Genomic DNA, 19,871 nt, shown 5'->3' with positions numbered 1-19,871 from the left:
ACAGCTGTAAAATGAAAAACTCCGCTTGCAGCATTCGTGTGAATATTCTCCACCTTTCTTAGGTGCCTTCCCCACCTTGTCAAGGGTCCCAAATGTGGAGACATCGTTCTGTCTCTTGCCTGTGAAAGGGCAAGTTGTTACTGGGCTGACTTTTCTCCTCCAACATGGTAAGTGAGGAGCAGTTCAGGTTACTGCTGCCAGATTCAGAGTCGTGTCTACTTTGGAAGTGGTCGTCACGGGAAAGCTATCCTGGTTGCACAGGAACAATTTATACTGGTATCTGTTCGGCACATAGAGCACAGTCCTGTTCTGTTCTGACCTGTTGGTTGTTTTCTTTTTTCATCATTCCCTTACTGGGTGATATAAGCTAGAGCAAAGAAGATAAACTTCTACGTAAAAAAAACACTGCTTGCACAGAGTGATGATCTGTGGTGGTATGAAAAGTTCATTCCACCTATTATTGAAGTTTCACGATATTTTTCTGCTGTCGCACCATTTTACTTGTTAATGTACCAGGCTTTTTGAAATATGCACGGTTCATTTCATTGAGGCTGTTTCCCTGACCCTGGATTTGCCTCTGAATTTTTTCGACAATAATAGTTCGTGAAGTCATGGAAAATGACTTAAGTAACAAGGTGCTGTGTGTCATCTTAATCATGTTCTTGTTCATCTTTCTAGTTCTCAACAAACATAACGTAGATACGGAGGCTTCACTCAATTTTTAACTAACACATTTTATTCTGTTATTCTTTGGTCGTGTTGACATACTAATTCTGAGTTGTGAGCTAGAAGAAAAACACTTTGCTGTGCCTGCTGACTGTTGCTTTGAAAGCTCCTACCGTCACAGAGCTGTAGAGCACAGGGCCTTGAAACTTGTGAATGGAGGCATCTGGTTTGGGAAAGGGTTGACTCTGCTGCTTCACAAGCACTAGCTAATGTATCCTTGTTTTACCTCATTGGTGTGGGAGATAGTTATTCTTCCTTTTTTAAGGATGGAGCACACGCCCAAAAGCATGAGCTCTCAGTTTTGTTCTTGGCATAGCTGAGCAGGCTTTACACGCACTAGAAAACTGTCTCAGTCTTCTCAGGGCAACTGCTCTCAACCTCAGGTAAAGGTTAGGGTGGGAAGGGGTGCTCTAAGAAGACATTCCAGCTCTGTGCAGCCTTTAAAACAACAACATCAAAAAACAATCCCCAAAACCAAATTATTAACTGAGAGAAGGGATTCTTTGTTCCTTCTCCCAGAACAGACTTTGCCTTAAACAATCACTGGATAAAATCCTAAATCCTGATGAGATATTTCTAAAAATTTACTTGGACAGTAGAAAACAAATATTGTGATTTTAGTGTCTTTGAATTAGTATTACTTTTGTTTCATTTTCCTCGCATCGGGATTGACCATTCTTGTGCTTGGAGGAGAACATCCTGATTGCTTTTCCTTGGAGAAAATCAGGATCTCCTCCTCCAAGCTCAAGAACAACCTATGTCAGTACATAGGAAACCAAGCAAAGTTAGACAGGAAACGTTCATGAATGAACAAGAAGCTTCTGACTAAACTCAGACACAAAAAGGAAGCACTTAAGAGGTGGAAGCAGTAACAAATGCAGCAGACCTAGGAGGAATAGAGAGTCCAAATCTGAGTAAGCAGGGATGGAGTTAAAAAAGACAAAGCCCACCTAGAATTGAATCTGGCAAGGGACATGAAGAGCAGCAAGACACTCTTCTCCAGGTATATCATCAGCACAAGGGAGACTAGGGAAAATACGGGCCTGCTGCTGAATGGGAATGGAGACTTGATCACAACAGACACGAAGAAGGCTGCTACTTAGTGACTTCTTTGGCTTCAGTCTTCAGTGGTGTAAGATTTGCCTTGAGGAAGTCCATGAGGTCCCTGAAACCAGTGGGAAGATCTGGGGCAATGAAGATATACCCTTACCGGAGGAGGATCAAGTTAGGGAACATACAAACAAACTGGACATGCACATGTCTATGGCACCAAATGGGTGCTGAAGGACCTGGCCATTGTCATTGCAGGGCTGTTCTTGAAAGGTCATGGCAATCTGGGAGGTTCCTGCGGAATGGAAGAAGGCAAACGTCTCTTCTGTTTTTGAGAATGGTAGAAAGGAAGATCTGGGGAACTGCAGACTGATCGGCCTCACCTAGGTCCCTGGGAAGGTGATGGAGCATGTGATTCTGGAAATCATTCTGAAGATGTGAAGGACAAGAAGGTAATTCGGAGCGGTCAGTGAAGATTTATGAAGGACAGATTAGGCTCGGCCAACCTGATAGCCTTCTACAAGGAGTTGACTGGCATGGTGGATGAGAACAGAATAGTGGATGTTGTTTATCTCAACTTTAGCAAGGCTTTTGATGCTGTCTCCCATAACATCTTCAAAGGCAGACCGATGAAGTACAAGCTAGGTAAGTGGATGATAGGATGGACTGAAAGGACTGAAACCTGTCTGAACTGATGTGCTCAACAGTGCTCTAAGGTCAGCAGCACACCGTTCAGCTGGAGGCAAGTTGCTGCATAATACTGGGAGCAACATGGTTTAACATCCTTTTTAATGATCTGGACGATGGGGTGGAACCCACCCACAAGTCTGACAATGGTGCAGAATCAGGAGGAGCAGTTAATACACCAGTTGTTTGTGCTGCCTTTTGGATTGACCTTGACAGGCTGAAGAAACGGGAGCCTCGGGAAGTTCAGCAAAGGCAAAGTCGTAGCCCTGGGAGGAATTACCCTGCACACCTGTACAAGCTGGGGGCTGACTGTCTGGAAAACAGTTTGCAGAAAAGACCCAGTAGGATATGGTGGACAGCAAGTTGAACATGGGCCAGCAATACATCACTGTGGCAGAGGAAAAGCTATTTTCTTGTGAGGGTGGTCAAACACTAGAACAGGTTGCCCAGAGAGGCTCTGGTATCTCTACGCTTGGAGGAGATATTCAGAGGTTTAGCTGAGCAGGGCCCTGAGGATGCCTACCAAACTTTGAAATGATCTTACTTTGAAATAGGCCTTGCTTTGGAAAGTTGAACCAGATGATTTTCAGAGCTTCCACCCAACCTAAGTTATCTTATAATTTTCTGAGTTAGCAGAAATGTTATAAACAGCGTGCCTTTCCCCCAGAAAATTCCTTGGGGAAAATACAGGCAGTGGTCTTTCATGTTTGTGCGCTGCAGCATAAACTAAATCAAAACATATGTTTCTGTGGCTTGTAGTTTAATGAAGATTTTCCCACGTGTTGAAAGTATTTAGACTAAAACGTACAGTTTACTTCAATGTCATCTTCAAAGTTATACAATTTCTTTGCTGCTTTCTGTGTTTAAACTGCGCCAAATGCTGTTCCAGGTCACTTTTTTCCTTTCTCATGGTCAGTGTGTTCTCTTTTCTCTTGTAAATTGCTCTCGTTGGAAGAAATCAGTTTTATGGTTCTCCAGGACACAATTGCTTGAGTTATTATCGCAGTTATTTCTCAATAGGTACAAAGGCGCTACAGTGCTTCCTCTGCTAAAGTTGTTGTAAACCAAGCTCTCCTCAATTTTTGTTGTGACCTAACTTTAATGGGGAAGTATGGCAGGCTACAAAATTTCCTTTCATGCTTTTCTTGCCACTTTTTCCACCCTAATTGAAGTTGCCGTTTTGATCCCATTTGCACTGTCCAACCTAAGAAAATTAATTCTAGATAATAACTTGACATTCAGTTGACTAGAGTCTGAAACAGATGAAAGAAGGCATATGTATTCTTGCGGGGCAGGCAGCTACCTTTAAATATTAAATAAAATTATCCTCAGTCCCCCATAACATCATTATCTGAATCTACAAAGTCTTAGACAGTAATATTAGATTTTGCCTGGGTGTGATTCTCACTCTAGGTTTTCTAGGTATCTTAGTAGGTTGGAATTTTAACAAAGAAAAAGAATTGTTGGGAAACGCAGCGTTTGTTGAGTCAGAACTAAGCTCTGTTTGTTTTAATCCAGGAAATTCCAGGTCTGTCGATTTTTTAGCCAGCCTAGATCAGGATGCCTATTTATATATTGGATTTGTGTTGGTCTGTCTGAGGGCTGAATGTGAATGACTAAGATAGAAAAAAATGTATTGAAGCTCCTAAGTTCCTATTGATTGTGGTAGATAATTAGGATTATTAGTGTTTCATTAGATTTAAACCAAAATGCCTATCGTTTTTCTTCTGGTGGGAAATAACATCAAAATTCCTGAAGTGTCTGAGGAAGGGGTTGAAAGGGCTTTGCACAGGCTTCCTCTATTTTATTCTTTTTTATACATTTATATTTATTAAAAAGAAGAGGAGAGAAGATGTGGATTCTAGAAGTCTGAAATTATTCTAGTGGAGCAGATGAAATAAGGATGTTCAGGAAGCAGTAGATCCTAATTCCTGTCCCTGCCCATGGCAGGGGGTTGGAATTGGATGATCTTTGAGGTCCCTTCCAACCCAAACAATTATGTGATTCTAATACACCATGAGACATCACCATGAAGATGTCAAACTTTAAACAGTTTGTTTAAAACATGTTTGGTATTCCCCAAACAGTGAATCTTAAGGGTTGTTGGGGTTCATCCACTGTCATTAAAAAAAAAAAACAACCCCAGGTTTTGCAAATATTGACTCAGAGATTCTATCTTTGCCTGTGAAAAGTTTTGGTTTAATATAAATTCACATAACTCTTTGAAGGCTCTGGGCCAGAAGGTCATGGTTGAAACCAATAGGTTCTAACATTTTGGACTGAAGGGAATTTTAAAATCTTCTGGAAACCTAAGGAGTAAGTGATAATAACCAAGAAAGCACTCACTTTTGTTTAAAGGGAGTTGAAGCCTGGGTGTGTTCTTTACCCCCTGACAAGCTAATGAGCAGGAGGCATGCTAAGCTTCCTTGCTCAGTCATGTCATTTATTGTCTCCTACCTATTCATCCACACTGATGTCACCCTAGACAGTAACCTGTTCTGGTTGTGGACCTTGTAAGTCAAGTAATGCTCTTCTGTCGGTATACATAAATGCTGTTTTGTTTTTGACCATTTGACACCCCATTTTTTTTAGATAATACTTTAAGAGCCAACACATTTTAACATTCCAGTTGGTATTTATGTTAATTTGAGTTCAAGTTGTTCCCTGTGTTTTTGTGATCAGCTATTTTTAGCCTGGTTTCCTGAGGAACTGAAGTTTATAGGGTGGCTGTATCTATCCATCTGTCTTCCAGTGAGCTCTTTGAAGCCAGCGATCAACTAACCCAGTTTGGTTAGTTGAGAATGAGTTCTCAATGGTATTAAACTCTGGCAAGTTTCATTAATAGCCTTGGTTTGGTAGAGGAGGGACATGCAGATGACTACCCCATCAAAGGGAAAACGTGTAAGGCAAGTTCAGTGGTTGTGTTTTGTATGGCTTGGCACGTAACTGAACCACAAGGTGAACCACAGCCCCGTGCTGCTTCTCACTCAGCAGGTAGTGAGAGAACGTGCGATTATGGACAAGGACCTGGTGTTACTGCGGTGAGAAGAATGCTTTGATTCCCATTAGCCCCTATGAAAATGATGTTATTTCTCTTGGGGATATCGGGAACAAGGGAAGAAGTAAGATCCGGAATTTGGGTTATGAATGTTGGCATTGTTGTGGGAAAAAAACTCTGAGCCGAGCACTAAAAGTCAGCTCTGAAAGACACCATACCTAGTGATAATTAAGGAGAAAAAAAAAAAAGTGTCCTAGTAAAGATTGTGCCAGTAGAGTTCATTGTCAGAAGATAATTCTCTGATATGAATGACTGAACTTAAAGCAGTAGGTACTGATGTAGAGATTTTAATTTTTCAGAAGTTTGATTTGCATAATTTTCTTTTGTACTTAAACACTTTTTGAGAAGCTCAATGTCAAGCTAATCAATAGCTATGATTCGGGTAGATTATGTTTTTGCTCTTTATTCTCCAAAAATTAACACTGTGGTCCAAGGAGTGGGAAGAGCTGTTACACGGTTTTTAAGCTTCTCCCTTGGTTTCAGGAAGTAAGCGGAGTTTGTAACCTGCAAGACCCGAACTGAAAGAAATGGAAAGGCTCATCTCCATGAAGCTTTCAAAATCTGCAGGTTCAGGAAAAGGAAGTTGTGGTCCTTGCGGAGATCATGGCAGGATGAAAAGGCACAGTTCACGGGAACTTCAGCAGATTGGTGTGCACTGCTAGATGATGTGCAAGTGTTGAGCTGTGTTTTAATGCCAAGGGATTTGATTTAATAATACTGATCATGGAGTTCACGCCACAGTTAGATGGTGATCCTCAGCTATTCCTTGTTAAAGGAAGAACATTTCCTCTTCATGGAAAAACAAGTAAGTTTCACATGCTCTTATAAAGGGAGGATTAACACTAAGAATGATCACATGGCCTCTGTAATTGTGCTTATCAGAAAATATAGGATTTGAGTTACATTGAAATGCCTGTCAGTTGTGATAGTCTGTTTCATAAGCTGTGTTACTGGCAAAATCTGTTCAGCTTTAAATCTCTGAAAGTCTTTCTTGGGGTTTGTGATGCCTACTAGTTACATGAATTCTTACAAACAAAAAGCATGACACCGGACCCAAATATCACACTGCATTTTTCTGTCTCCTGTATACAGTATGTATGCACGTATCTAATTAGAGGTAAGCTTGTGGAGACATTTCCATTACAGGTGGCCACTCTGTGTTTCAGTCTGGTCTGGTAAATTTTCTGTTACTTTACAGAAGTCATTTCTTAGGGAAAAAAAACAGATTTTGTTTACAACAAACTTAGAAAATCAAGAAACTGAAATTAGGTTTCAGTTTCTCTTCTTTAAAGCTGATTAAGTCTTCAATTCTCAGAACCCAAACCAAACCCCCTGCTTAGAAGTCTTAAGACAGCTTGTGTATCCATTAAACTTGAAGAAGGGCTGGATAATTTGTAACGGGGAGTTAGAGATCGCCTGGTAGTCAGCTGGAATGCAGAAAATGAGGTCATGTTTTTTTGACCTATGGTTGATTCTGCATTGCCCTGTTGTATCGTTTAAATGCGTTAGTGAAACTCAAAGCATGTATAGTTTCAAGTGTTTGGAGGTTTTATAATTCTTGTATCTTACTGTTTATTTCTGCAGTCCTGTTTGGCCTATTTATCCTGATTGACCTTTGTGTATACCTAAAGTACAAACTCAGATTCTATAAAGCATTAACAAATCAATCTCCTATACAGATCTGTCTGCAGTAACGATCTGTCATTTGGGAGCTTATCTTGTAGAAAAGCCTTTCATTTTTGGTAGTGACAGTGTATTGGGAGTTATGTTTTTGATGTGCCAGGTCCTAGAGCCGCTACCTATTCTGTTGTGCCAGCAAAGCTGTGAGCCTCATCTCAGGTGGCGAAACTTGAGGACTGCTGAGAGTGGGCTCCAAGAGCCTGGGAGATGCGGGCTTGATTGCTGAGCTTGTTCTGCCACTGCATAGCCTGATTTGTTGGGTGAATGATCTCTGCATCCCTGTGCTGTGGTCCCCTGTTCTGCTGTAGTCAGTAGGCTGGCAGGATGCAGTGGAGATGAAGGGCAGGCAGCTGCATGGTGAGGGAAGAGGCTGAGGATCCTCATTGCCTGGATGGATGAAGAGCTCAGCTGTGACAGACTAAGGAAAAGCATAGAAAAATATTGATTGATTGATTTCTTATTGTTTCTCTTCCTTCTTTCTCCTGTCTTAAAAATAGAGTATGCTGAGATCTCAATTCTATCTCATTCACGTCTGTAAGCCCAGAAGAAAACATGCATTGCCGTGAAACTTGTTCCTGACAGTTACTTTCAGGTACAGCCCCACTGCAATTCTTGAATGTACTGAATGCAGCAAAAGGAATGAGGAGACCAAGCAGGAAAGGAGGATTAATGTGGAGGAAAAGGAAAGCTGGGGATGAACAGACAAAGTGTTAAATGTGAGAACTGTTGGTTCTTGCACACCTATGTCTTTCTGCACTACAAAAATGGCTTTCTCGTTGTAGAAGACACCTTATCCTGAAGGGCTGTGCTTTTTTTTTTTGCTTTTGCCTTGTGCCCTTTTCAAAACGTTCTCCTTACCATCAGGTATTAAAAAATTCCATATCGTATTAATAATAGAATTTCTTCCATTGTTTCCTTCTGAAAGCTCAGCTAACTGAAATTTATATTTAAATGCTTATTTGAGAGTTCATTGATCAAATTCCCAGTTTATCAACTTTATTTTTTAAGGCAAATTGAATATGCTGAAATACTAGTAGTTTCTGGGCTGCTTGATTACATAAAGAACTGACAAAAACATTTGCCACGTTTTTGGCAGTTAAATATTACTACAAGAGGAAAAATACACTTATGTCCAAATACAATGGCAGCTCGATATGACAATAGATGTGTGTACTGACTTGTAGGTGCACAGGCAGAAAATTATATTTAAATACATGTTGAGAAACAAAATATATATGGATAGTAGTAGTACATTTGCCACAAAACTTAAAGTCAAGTTAGGAACGTATGTAGGCTGTAAATATTAGCAGTTAACACAAAAACGAGCAGAAATAAGCATGACAGGTATGAAAGCTTAACAGTCTTAGCTCCGTGTTTCCTCACTAATTAAATCTCTAAGCATGCCATCAGTGCTTTGCTTCACAATGTGATGGGGCTGTCTGTATTTCCAATATTTGATATGCAGCAAATCTATTGCACTGAATTTCTGTTGACACAGTCACCTAAAATGTAATTTGGCCCTGAATTTGTATTTGAAGGCCATAGCTGCACTCACACCTTAAAAAAAAAAAACACAACAAAACCACTAAAATTGAATTACATTTCAGTATCAAATACATCTTATATATCTTACACCTTTGCAGTTCTTTCATACTGATTTTTGCTCTGAAGCTGAAAGGCATTTAGCAGAGCAGTGCAATATAAGGAAGAAGTTTTAAAGCTATCAATAGCCCCTACTTACATTTAATGCCATTATTCAAATCTTTACCCTCCCTTCTGGGCTTTAAAAAATCCTTCAGATAACTGAAAGCTCAGCTGATGAAATTAATTGTATTTTTTTCTATTGCAATACTTGCTGGTAGAAGAAGATAAGGAATCAAATACTTCTGCTGATTTTTTAAGAGCTAGGTAGGGTTTGAGCCCATCAATAGCTCTGTATGCGAAGGTAATTTTAATCAAAATCAAAATTTAATCCAAATAAGCCAGGGCATAAAGTAGTCATGTTAAGAAGGCTGAGAAGAAATCTGTGTTCTCTCAGAACCCAAGCTCAGGTAAATCACAGCTGGCTGGGAGGTGGCTGAAGCTTTTGCTGTCCTCTGCACGATCACATCAGAGGCAGGACATTGAAATGGATTGACTGTTGATAGGATTTGCCATACTGGATCAAACCCTCAACTGTACACTTCTCTTCAAGCCTGCCTATTACATATTACAGGCAGGCAGACTGGACACAAAGGCTGGATTGAAATATAGGTTAGCTTATATATAGCACAATAGTTAGGAGCAGCCTCTATTTCATGAGGAGTACAGTCCAAAAGAGTCACTTTTGTTGTGATCTGCAGCAAGGATCTCTTCAGTTCAGACTTCACGTCGGGATGTTTCACGAGGGGTTTCCACGTATTTCTGAAAATTAAGAATAGCAGCAACATAAATACAAAGGTTGAACAGATACATTTTAGTGTTTGAAGCTTATTCCCTTGCAGTGGAGAGGATGAAGTTATATGGAAAAGAGAAAAAAAGCTGATACAATGTGTTCAGAGTTTTTCAAACACTATTTAGATTTGCTTTAAAAAAAAAAAAATCCAGGACCTGGTGCTTTCCCAGAGTTTAGAGACGATAGAATTTATTTCTTTAAACTACCTTAAATTGTTGGTCAGCTTCATCCAGTTCAGTGATTGAAAGAATGTCAGCATGGCAACGCAAAATGGAGTTAGCGAAGCAATGGGGAGAGCAGGTCGATATGGTAAGGACCAGGAGTTTTTGAAATGAATGTTTATACTCCTGCTGCCTGTGTCGTCGGCATCTCAGTGGCAGTGCTCCCTGGGATGATTATGGGAAGTTCTTTATGTAGGGCAACTCTTCCCCAGGTTGCATTTTGCTGTTCTCTGTCCATTCATGCAGGGCACCTCCACCACGTGCTGGCTGCGTTTTTCCTATGCCTTATAATTCTGCTGTGTTCTGATCAATGTTCAGTGACCGAATTCAGACATGCTTTTCAAAGTAGTCATCAGGAAATAATTTGGTGGTGATGCAGATATATTCAGCATCTCGAGGCTCAGAGCAATAACCAAAGCTAAAGACAGGAGCAAGTGACCACCAGTAGAATCAGGAATGCCTGTGGGTCACCACTGACACCTAGAAGAGCTGCAAGCTGAGATACAGGGCTACGGCCTGGCCCTGGTCTGACAAGAGGCTCCAACCCTATAGCTCTTGCTAAAATATTAAATAAGATACTAAATACTAATACTAAAATACGATACTTATGGCTGAAAATAACCTGAGTGAAGACAGTGACAAAGAAAAGGCTTTTCTGACAATTCGCTTAAATACCTGGCACATTTTAGAGAATGAGAGGCAGAAATAGCTATCTGAGAGGCCAAACTGTGTGTGATCTGCTTATAAGTTATATCCCACAGTCCTTGTGGGATCTACCAAGATAATTAGATAATAGGCTTCCAGCAGTTGCTCTTGTTATACCTAGTCACGAAAAGAGGAAGTAGCCTATGGCACGTCAAGAAGAACATAAAGGGAAAATTGAAAGGCACAGGACATGGTGGAAAGGAAAGGATTGCACACAACAACCCTGAACTCTTTGACTGCTCAGCGTTATGTTCCTTTTTGTGTGACATTTTACTGGAAGACAGGCTGACAAAACTGAGCAAATTGCTTTCAGTCAGGGACCATTTAAAGGCCAGGTTTCTAAGGACATTACAACTCATTCCTGAAAAGGGGGAAAAAAAATCTCTTGTCCTAAATGCTTGTGTTAAAGTGATGGTTTTCCGTGTTTGTTTTTAGGAGAACAAAATGTTAGCAGTGCAGATGAGAAGATCAAGACGTCAGTATCTCCTTTCTGCATCTGCTTTGCCTAAATGTCTTACCGAACACTTAATTTTCAGGGATTGGAACAAAAAACATAAAAAATGCAATAAGCAGGTTCTGTTACCTGCTTCCCACCTTTTTTTTCATCAAATGCTGCAGGCTTCCTTTAGTCACACTCTCACCATTTAGCTTATTTTTATCCATGTATTAGCTTTTCCTCCATTCCGTTCCAAACTCGCGTGCATAATGCAGTCTCTCTGCAGGGCTCTTGTTTTGTCTCTGTTTAAACCTCTTTTTAGTTTGTTGAAAGTTAATCTTCAAATGACATACATACTGCAAATTTGATCCATTTTCCCTTAAATTATGTCTACTTCTTGGCCTAGTTTTGATTTATTCTAAGACGGTAGATCCCATCTTGAAAAACTAGGAAGACCTTTTCTAAGTGTCGTGAACCTGCACACACTTGACTGCTGAAGCATGGTTGAGACAATGACCGAGTTGCTTCCCGCTGAAGAAAAGAGAATGGCACTGGTGTGCCAAGACAAAGCTGTCTGGGTTACCATGATAATTTTTCTAGCAGGTGGAGTTGGTTGAATAGATTTACCAGCTGCAGGCACAGTAAAGGAGGCACAGATCACGGCCCCTAGGATGGATGGCTTCAGGGAGAAGGGTGAAATTTGCAGTGACACTTCTGCATGTATTAGGGCAAAGCTGTCTTCTGTAACAGAAGTGAAGAAATCTGGTCATGGCTCCTGCACTGTGGTGAAAGCTTGTATAAACACAGCAAAATTACAGTTGTCACAGTCTGTGAATTGTCTCAGATATATGACTCTGTAAGTGCATTTGATTCAGATCATTAAAAAAAACAAAAAAAGCTTTTTTTAAAATACAAACAATTTGTTATTTGAGGTGGCTGGTGCCTCTGGTAGCTGTGAGCTATGCTCTTTCCCTGGTGTTTTTACGAGCTTCCTTTTCAGGTCCAGGGTGGCTTTTTTTTTTTGAAGTTTGTGTCTCTGTTAGTTCCTGCATCGTGTCAGTCATCTCCCAGCTGCCTACAGCTGCTGCCAGGAATGACCCCTGCTGTCCTTCGGGCAGGTTCTCTTGTTGATGGACCACTTCTTGTCCAACTTGCTCATACAGTCTCAGGAAATCATTCATCCACGTCTGTTTGCACTGTAAACATTCACACAGCTTTGCTGGGCCGAGCACGGGGGGAACCTTCATCCTCTGTAGCCCATCCTTTGAAAAATGTTCATTCAGAGCAGCCTGGTACGGCTCACCCGTTACCTCCGCCTCAGATCGTAGCTCTTGATTATTTAGATTCACTTAATGGCTGAGCTGTGGCTTCTTCTCTCCGCTCGAGGATTCCTCAGGGAGCCCTGTTCAGTGCAAGTAAGATACACTGCACGCTTTATAAGAGTCTTCTCTTGTTGTCTGCACGTTGTGTGTTACAGCTCCTGAGGGATTCAGCTGCAATAGTTAAGTATTACAGCAATGACTTAGAGCATCCTGATGTTATGTGTAGATCGTTTAATTACATTTGAATGTTTACAGGCTTAAGAGATATTTCTCTTTCATGAAGCCACCAGGAGAGAAGAGGTATTTTCATATTAAAGCCCCAATTATTTTTTTTTTTATAAACCTACGTTGAACCATACCCGGTGTTGGAAAAGTATAATTTGTTTCAAATGTTACAGCGCATACTGAAGCCTTTCTCAAGAGCTGTATGAAAAGATGATGCTTAGTTCTGATCTGAAGTTGGATCACTTGGGAAAACATTTTCTGCATGAAATGAAAAATTGTTCTGCATCAACAAGAGAAAAAAGTAAGAGAAGATTTTTTTTCCAGTCTCTTTTAATCCATTATACAAGAAGGAAAGAACACTTATTTCAGCTCAGAAGCATAAGATCCAGTCTGTATATTTTGTGAGTTTTGCTAATGTTTATCCATGAAAAGACTTGAGGGAAAAATGTGATAGGGAATACTTGTTGGTGAGATCCTTTTCTCTTGGAGAAGAACTGAGCCAGAGCCTAAAGTAAAAATGTTATTTTCTTGTACTTTAAATTTCTTTTCAGTGCTTAGTAACAAAATGTATTTTTAAACCTGAAAGAATTTTTATTAAACTTGCAATAGCAGGTTGTAGTAGGCAGGAATGTGACTTCTGGTTTAAATGTGATGATAGGTTTAAAAAAAAACACTCCAAAACTAGATAATTATTTTGTTTCAAGCTAAATTATTTAGTTTCAAATTAAATTTACTAGCAGTATAGGCAAAAATCTCACAAGTCTTGCTGAAGCAAAAACTGACATTGACCTTAGTGTAAAGATACAGCACTGTTTAAAGTGTTCCTGGCTGGATGAATTCCCACTTAGAAGCATATTTAAGGTTGGTGGGGGGAGAGGGGTTGGAAGGAGACAGAAATATAAATAATTGCCTTCTGATCTGGAATTTCCGGCTGGTTTATGGCCAGCTGGAGGAGTGGATGTCTTGAGGCAGGACAGTGTATGTTAGTTTTTCTCATCATTAACAGTCAGGAAAGTTTGTCCTTCCAGTTGCTGCTAACTGAGAAAAGATCTCGGGCAGTTTAAAAATTGAGTTGTCCATGGGTATGTTCTGTTTATGCAGGAACCACATTTTTTAAATGCATTATTTAAAATAAGTTATTAAAAATTGTTACCTTTGACAGGAGGGAAGCATATTTCATCTACAGTGTTTTATTAAATATGTAAGACATATTTTACTATATGTTTAAATAGTTATGTAGCGTAGTATTGCTATCACAGATTTTCTTAACTGCAGGTGGGCTGCAAGTAGTAAGACGTATGGCAATTCAGCTACGCTAGTAGCTGCAGAAAATTCAGAGGCTTCTGATGTTAGGAGCTGTGGAGCAGATTGTTCATGAGCGCTGAAATAAATACAAATGATTTTTATTGAAGAAAAATGCATTGCCAGTTTCTTTTGGTGCAAAATTGAGGAATAAGGGTTGTGGTTTGCTGAGGGTTGCAGGGACAGCTGTGTCCAACCCATGGGAACCCAAGTCCTTGTCCCTGTTCCTGATGCTGGCAAGCATCCCGTGGCTCTTCCCTCCCCACCTGGTCCCTGGTCCCTTCGCTGCACGCACCCTGTGTGGTGCCCCTGTGCTCGCCCCCTCTGTGTTGGGACAGCGGGGCTGGCGGATGGTTGGTGTGCCCTTTGCAACATCATCTCTTCTTTCAGACATTTCTTGCTTCCAGATCTCCAAAGCACCGATGGAGGAGCTGTTCCCATTTTCCTTCTTTGGTGTGGGGTGGCAGTAGGAGGGAGTAAGGTTCTGGAGGCTGTTCGCTGTTGTCACACAGTGCTTTCAGCGCCAGGAGCCCCACTCAGGCTCCCTTCAATTACTCTGAGTCAATATCTGACTTCCTCCTGATCCATTTCTGTTTAAAACTCCCCCCAGCCTTCAGGAAAAAGTTGTCTTTTCTCCTCCGCTACTCACCTCCCCCACACATCTTAAATGAGAACTCATTCACTGCCTTTCCATCTGTAGCAGAACAAAGAGAAGTTTAAGAGACTTAATTACCAAAGCTGTGCTGCTGTAAATACAGAGATCATTGATACCAAAATTAAACCTAGATGAGTAAAAACGCTTGCATTTCATGTGTGGAGAAATGAATGCTGTGGGGATCTCAAATAAAGCCAATTAAAAGGAAATCAGTGACTTCCATGATCACTACTGTCTGCTGCTAATCAAATCTGTTATTTTAGAAGAAACTGTGATTGCACTTATTAAACAAGTCGCTTCCTACATGGCAAGACACTCATATCTTCAATAAACTACTTATTAATATTCCTTATTCAGTTTTCTATTGCCAAAACTCCATGGGTTCTGTGTATCAAAAAACCCATGAGCTCAATAGCGTATTTAAATACTGCCTTGTGACACAACCCAAAACAAGCTATTAACAAGAGGCTGCAATGAGTGACAACCTCAGAGCAAACCTTTCTGTCTTCCTTGTTGTTCAGTCTATGGGAAGAGGAATAATGGTAATTCTGTCTGAAAATACTCACTTATCCAATACATTGCCATGAAAAAAGACCCTCTATTTCTGTCTGCCTTATGCCTCCCTGTAGGGCATAACACATGCTTAAGATCCCTGCGTAAGGAACACGCACTTTGCTGCGGATAAGATTTAAGCAGTAAATTTCACCTGCACCTGGAATACTTCTGTTACTGATGATTACAGTCATCAGGGTGCGAGAGCCGTGGTTGCCATTCCTGCAGGCAGCACTCGCACACCCCATCTTCGCATCCCCTCAGTAGCAGCATCCCTTCCAGCAGCAAGCTCAGGTTTCCAGGTTTCTTCTTCTCAGCCCATTCCTTCTATCCCATTTTGCCTTTCCTCTTCCATCTGTGATCCTCACCCTGCCTCTGCCATTGCCCACTGTGTGCTCTCAGCCTTGGCATGGCTGGCACAATGTCAGTTTGCTGGCATTGCAAGGAAGTTTTGAAATGGCACTCCCTGGCATATTCTCTATTGCTTCCAGCTATTAAAGCATGGGATAAGTAGCAACTGTTTTTCAGTTTATTCTTGGTGACTCATAAGTTCTTTGCAAAGTTGTTTTCAGGTCAGGTTAGGTTTGTTTCAAAGATATCACAGACTTTTTAAAGTGTATTTTAAAAACACAGAAGGTCCTAAATCATTTCCAGTGTTTTTCCTTCAAAGACAAACTCACCAAAAGAACGTTAAGACTTTTTTTTTTTTAATATTCTATTTTTCCTGAAATTGTACACCTTGAGTATATCTTGACTACTCCAGACCCGTGATGACAGGTTTGTATCAAAATACTCTGACTGTAAAAGTGTCAAGGAAGATAAGTGCCATTAAAAAATGTTTGCCTGTGAGACAAGTACCTAAAGAGCAGATTTCTGAAGCCTCCAGGAGAAGTCATGAATGGTGCTGCAGGAAGAGATGACTGTGAAAGGGATCAGCTTCGACATGCAGGAATGGCTGACCAGGTTTGCTGTCCTTTAGGTTTCTAATGGAGTAGAAAAGTGATTAGTACTGTGGAATTCAGAAGAATAGCAGGTGGCAGCCTTGCTGCTGCTTGTTTACCTGTTGGAAGAAGGGCTGCAGGTACTTCAAGCTTTCAAGGCCATATGTTGTGTTGATAAGCAAAGTGCTGCCTTTTTTGAACATCAGAGGATGTCAATAACCTATGCTCTGTGTGCATAAACAAATCCACACGTGTTTGATAGTTCTTCCTCTCTCTCCTGGAAGTTTGCTGCAAGTTTTGAGTGAAAATACGGCCTTTTGAGGAGAAACCAAACCTGTAGTGGCGCAGCCTTTGCTTCTCCCCATCCTTGTCCCCTGGCCCCTCAGAGCAAGCTGGAGCATTAGTGGATGTCTGTCGGGGCCACGTTTCTCCTCCAAGGGACGTGGCGTCCTCTGGGGAAGCATGTTGTGAGACAGTGAGGTAATTTTAGCTCAAACAATGGACTCCTTCGTCGCCAATCTGATAACAGCCATCCTGGTTGACGGAGATAGCTATCTACTTTATGCTTCATGCGCTGTCAGCCTTTTGCGCCTTAAAAATCAAGTGCTGTATATATAAAGATACAAAGTGTGGAAAATAGTTTCATCCCTGTTGAGAACATGTCAATTTATGTCACCGTAAGCCGCGTTTTTACTGACGCCATTTTACTGCTCTGTGAGCTGGCCGGCGTCATGGGTGGCGGAGGCCACATGTAGGCCGCCCCAGCCCCGGCACCTCTCCTGGCGGCCTGTCCTCAGCCTGCTTTTGCTTCCAGTGTCCCTTCCCACCCTGTTACGACATCCCTTCCCATCCCACTTCCGACGTCCCTTCCCACCCGCTGCCCTGCCCTGGGGACATACACATGAGACCGGGAGGTTTTCAGGGGCCATTTGCAGAGCGGCATCAGCAGAGCAGGGCTCTGCCAGCCCTGGTGCACCAGCTGCAGCTTGTACTGCAGAAACAACCTGCTGAGCAGGAGCCATCTCATGCTTTTGCAGCATCTTTCAGTAATTAAAGGCCAATCTTACAGCCGCCTTAAATGGCAAAATGGAAGCGCTGTCTTCAGACATTGTTTTTTCAATGTCAATGGTCAGATTGCAGTGCTGCACGCCTTGAAAATCCCCCTTTCAAGTATGTTCTCTGCTGTTTGACTGCTTAATACGTATCCCATCGTCTTACTACGTGTTGATGTACTGACAGCTTTAGACCTTTATATGATACACGAGCACATTTTGCCAGTGTGAAGCAATGGCAGCTGTGTTGCAGGTCTGCTAATTTGGAGTCTCAAATTGTGTTCCTGTCAGCAAGAGCATAACGTTCCTTCACTCCCCTTAACAAAGAGGAAATTAAATCTCAGTCTTTACATTTCTAATATTGAAAGATGGTAAAGGTCTACTGTGAATTGCCTCAAGAAGAAAAAAAGACATACAGTTCTTTTTTCATCTACCCAAACATAATTATGTAGATACCTAAACCAATTCTATGTTGGACAAAGACTGCAGATCAAGCTTTACGCTCCCTCATTTGAAAGTCTGCTGCAGTATCAAGGTGCGATGTGATGAAATCAAGACAAAGAGCAGCTCACACTACCTTTTTCTTTTCTTTTCCCCGGGAGTTGGTATGGCTCAAGCAGCACTTGATGTTTCGTGCAGTCTATTCCTCACCCCTCCAACTTCAAGAATAAATTGTAAAAGGTTTCTCAGCCCTGTGAAGGCGATTGATCTCCCAACAGTATGTGGTTTTCATTATTTTCTTCAGTACATTTCAGAAGGTCTGTAGGAGAGGTGGATTTACTGTAATGGCGGCTAAGTAGTTTAACTTAATCCTGAATAAACAAACAGATGCTCTCACCAAGGACCTGGCATCTGGGGCTGTCAACATTTATTACTGCAAGGCTCAGAAGAGATAAAATTATCATTAGCCTTCACAGAAAGACCAGGGATACTTTTTGAAAGGAATGTGCTTCAAACCACAAGCTATGCTCTCAAAGAAAAGAGTTTAGATATTTAGATGTGCGTGTTAGTAATGGCACAAACAAAGTCTTGCTTTCATCGCTTGATTTGTGGTTCATAGCTTGCATTTTGCATGTTTGCGGTTCTTCCCTGAGGGCCAATGCTGAAATATGTGTGCATTTACAGTTGTCTTGTATGTGCATTTTCAGCTGTGTGTCTGTATATCGTGCTATGAGTTTATATTCAAAAGTTTTCTCTACAGTTTCTGCTGTTTTTTTTCTGGAACCATCAGGGAAACTGAATGCCATTTAGTAATTAACTGAGTGAGGTTTGGTCAGGTGCAGCCATATGGCAGCGTTCTGCTCTCGACAAGCAGGCTGGGGTGCAGTGGCCAGGTCCATGGGACTGTGTTGAGCATCTTCATTACATTTGCCTGTGTAAAATAATGGGGTCTAGGATTGTTCAAGCTTTCAGGCCAACGGTTTTAGACCTGTATCTGTCAAAAACCCTAGATTCACAGCTACTTGTTTAATGTATCATTTCTGCTGGAACCTCTTGATTTAATGCAGTAACATGGGAGTTTGTTTTCCCTGCGGTCATTGTTCTCATCAATGGTTTTAATATTCAGAGAACTTCAAGCCCAGTTTTCATCCCAAAGAAAGATAATCCAGCAAAATTTGTGTAAGTGTATGAAAACAAATTTGTAAATAATTGGTTTATGATTGAGTATAATGTTGTTTCTCTGAGCGGGAACACCCCCTACCCCAGCTGCCAACAGTACTTGGATTTCAGTAGGTGGACTAAGATTCCTTATAAGCCTAGGCTTAAGAGCCATACTACTGTTCCTGTGGATTAGAAAAAAAAAGTTTTCTGAAGACATTTCTTTTCCTCCAACCCATCTGATCTCTCTCTTTGGTAGTAAAACTATTATTTTCAGGACTTTGCCAGGAGTGGTAAGCAGAATTGTTGAGTACCAAACGCTCAGTGGAACTTGATGCCATCTCAAGGTCTCACCTCCTATTTATAGTTGTACTTCCATAAAAAAAAAGTGTATAAATGCATGTCAAAAGAGCACTGTTCTCATGAAAGGATGGAGAGTCATGTGTAATGAAGTCAGATTGTAACTTACAGTGAAATTCCCCAAAAATATATTAGCTAGATGGGTTTCAAAAGGGTCGCATTATCCATAAGAGAGAAGGATGACTGGTCAAGCTTGTTATAAACAACTATGCTTTATAGTCTGGAAAGTACTTTTATTAAGAATTCTTCACCAAGATTGGGCATTGTTTCTCTAAGATAGTATCTGTAGCAGGAGTCCAAATGTTGGAAAATGGATTCAACTCAAAAATGTCTTACTGCATCAGTGGACTTTGGTTCCTGATTTCCTGTGAAATTTAAATAAAAAAAAAATGTTTCTGAATTATTTCTTTCAAAGAATGACCATAGAACACAGATTTGGAATTGAGCAAATCAGAACAATTTGGAAGAAACAAAATAAAACACATTTGGAAACTGAATTTTCCTCAGAGCATCTTTTGAGAACTGTCCGGTTTGCATTGCTTCTGTTTACTTCTTGCTCACATTTGGCAGTACCTTGTGCCAGAGGTAGATGAATTAAAGTCAATAGGCTAGATTATGTCCTGAGGACTTGACCCCTTGTAATTGTGGGAAGTTGCTGAGCAACCTCACAGGAGTCTCAAGGAATGAACTGTGCTTAGGGAGCCACAATTTACTCATTTGTTTTTTCAAGGGTTTTAGCAGTTTGTTGCCAGTAAACTGCTTCTACTCAGTTTTTTTCCAGTACTCGCTCAATTCTCTTAGCTGTTCTCTAGCTACCTATCCTAGGAGAAGCACATGAGGATTCGTCAATCCCACGTGCTTGTGTT

At 41.0% G+C, this 19,871-nt stretch overlaps 1 protein-coding gene across 6 annotated transcripts in view; it reads left to right on the top strand.

The window, feature by feature from the left end:
- Positions 1-19,871, top strand: part of FARP1 (FERM, ARH/RhoGEF and pleckstrin domain protein 1) — a 208,712-nt gene that overhangs the window by 69,585 nt on the left and 119,256 nt on the right. The window lies entirely within an intron of this gene.

The sequence above is a fragment of the Anser cygnoides genome, chromosome 1 (assembly GCF_040182565.1).
Source record: "Anser cygnoides isolate HZ-2024a breed goose chromosome 1, Taihu_goose_T2T_genome, whole genome shotgun sequence".
NCBI classification, from domain to species: Eukaryota; Metazoa; Chordata; class Aves; order Anseriformes; family Anatidae; genus Anser; species Anser cygnoides.
The sequence above is the reverse complement of the archived record's forward strand: the minus strand, read 5'-3'. Positions and strand labels throughout refer to the sequence as shown.